The sequence below is a fragment of the Buceros rhinoceros genome, unplaced genomic scaffold, assembly GCF_000710305.1.
Source record: "Buceros rhinoceros silvestris isolate BGI_N320 unplaced genomic scaffold, ASM71030v1 scaffold440, whole genome shotgun sequence".
NCBI classification, from domain to species: Eukaryota; Metazoa; Chordata; class Aves; order Bucerotiformes; family Bucerotidae; genus Buceros; species Buceros rhinoceros.
In genome coordinates, this window is record NW_010389926.1 from 521 (window position 1) to 2,775 (window position 2,255).

General features: G+C 55.0%; 1 protein-coding gene across 1 annotated transcript in view; it reads left to right on the forward strand.

Annotated features, from left to right (window-relative positions):
- Positions 1-2,255, forward strand: part of TMEM240 (transmembrane protein 240) — a 14,859-nt gene that overhangs the window by 449 nt on the left and 12,155 nt on the right. The gene's annotated exons all lie outside the window — the stretch shown is intronic.

The window sequence follows — 2,255 nt, forward strand, 5'->3', positions numbered from 1 at the left end:
AGCAGCTCCGGCATGAGCACGGGGAGGGGGGGGGTGTTTGTTTTTTCCGGAAGAAGAGTTTTCTGTGGGCCTGGAAGTCCATTTTCCTTTGTGTGCATGCTTGGGCATATGCCCCCGCGAGCCCTGGGGAAGTGAGTAACTTTGATTTAAACGCTTGTCATTTTGCCTTTGTTGTCACCGGGCTGTGATGTTTCTCAGTGTGTTTGTGGTCTGGGTGTTGCAGTTGGCGGTTGTGTGGCTTAAACAGAACGGAATTTGGAGAACCGAGAGGATCTGTGTCCAGGGAGGAGCGGTGCTGTCTAGGACAGTGTCACTTTGAGGCTTTGGAATCTTCGATCAGCTTTTAATTGTGGCTTTTCTCCTGGGAGTTGTACTGATGCTGGACAGAGCACGCTGGGGGAGCTGGTCTGTGTGTTTGCGGAGCGTTTAGTAAGCAGAGAGGTCGGGGTGGATTCTGTGCCGGCAGTAATGCCTTTGCTGTGTGCGAGTTCGTGACTGGACAAACACCCACCTCTCTCCACAGCTCTTTGGCGATGCCGAGTTCTCCTCACCACTGTAGAGCTTCACGCGTGGTGTGGAGTCACTGGGGTGCTCAGCCTGTAACTGGGCTTTGGCTGCTCTCTGTGTCAGAGCCTGGGGACTTTGGGGAGGTGAATTCCTCTCTCCTCCATGGGACTGTTGTCAGGGATCCTCACCCTGCGCTCCTGGAGGCCTCATTCCCCTCCTGTGCCTGGCTGCTCGCCTGCTGGAGGGTGTCTTGTCTGTGGGGCAGTAAAGCAGCGTGGGGCTGTGCCAGCTAAAGGACGTGCTGGGGGAGCCCTCCCCTGCCACATCCAACATTTAGTTTGAGCTTTCCTCCTCTCTGAGCTGCCTCTGGCCCCAGCTGCATCCTGTCTCGCAGGCGTCACATCCCTCTGGTGTCCCTGGCGTGGAAGCTGAGCTGACGTGGGGATGTGCACAGCTGAATGAGGGGAAGCTGCTTTGCCCTTCCACTCTGCTTCGTTCCCCGAAGGGGGTCGTTACCTTCCCCCCCATGGTTCCTACTCAGACCTCGGTGACCAGGCAGCAAAGAGAGTACAAGCAGCAGCTCTAGGGCCAAGTGCAGGCAGGCCCTGAGGGATCTAGCAAGCAGCCCCTCAACTCCTGCCTCCTTGGGCACCTCTGCGCTAAGGTCAGTCGGGAAGACTGGACAAGAAACCTTCACACCATCTTTGACTTTTTTTTTTCTTGGCAGAGATTGGCTTTTTCTTAGGTAATTTTGTCACTAGTTTAAGAGTTCTCCTCTGCCTCTCCAACCAATTTCTCTTTTTACTTGTCACAGCTCTGTTCAGTGGTGGTGAAAACTGGCTGCTGGTGACAGACTCTAACATCGTCTGGAGCGACTGAGGAGTGTCAGGTCTCACTGGTGGCATTGGCAGAGTGTCCCTTCTGCCCACGTCTGAGGAGTCAGGGGCACTCCTCTGCTCTGTCTGTCTGTCTGCAGAGATGCTGTTGAGGCAGATGAATTAGCCATGGCACTCTCCCCAGACACAGTTAGGTCATTTCTTAGAAAGTGCATAAAACAGCTTCCAAATTGTCACGCATGGATCTGAGAGGAGGCAAAAAGCAGAAGTTTACCAGTCGCCTGAGGTATGTAGAAGCAACAGCTCTTTCTGACAGAAATAACATACCAGTGTCTGCTCCTGGGCACAGGCTCTTGTTGGGCACGAGCATCGTTTTCAGCATGTTCACGCTCTGGTACAGGAGACACTTGCTGACAGCATCCCTGTGCTATGGGACTTCCTGTGGCCTCGTGCTAAGGTTTGGTCTGTGATTCCCCACCTGCTCCCTGGGAGCTCTGACCCGCTGCCCGGATGCTGGTGGTTTGAGTCCTCCGAGTTAAGGGGCAGGTGATGCTGAACGTGCCTTGTCCTTTCTGTCAGCTGTCCAAGGGCCGTGGCGCACGTAGCATGAGCCGTGAACAATTCCGCCCTGCGTGAGGCCGGGATGCGTCCTGGAGCGTGCTGGGGAGGGCGATACCAGGGATTGACAAAGGGCCCTTAATGTGCCAGGAACCAAAGGGAGTCCTTGGAGGAGGGAACTGGCTGCGGTTCAGTGTGTTGCAGGGAGAAACGGGGAAAATTAGTAAGTGTTGCAGAAATGGAAGGGAAGGAGGAATTGGAATTTGTGTGCAGTGTGGAACAGGCTGAGCTGCTGCGGTGACTGTTTCTCCCTCCTGCCCTGGCCGGGGCTGTAGTGTCTGCCACACCAACAGG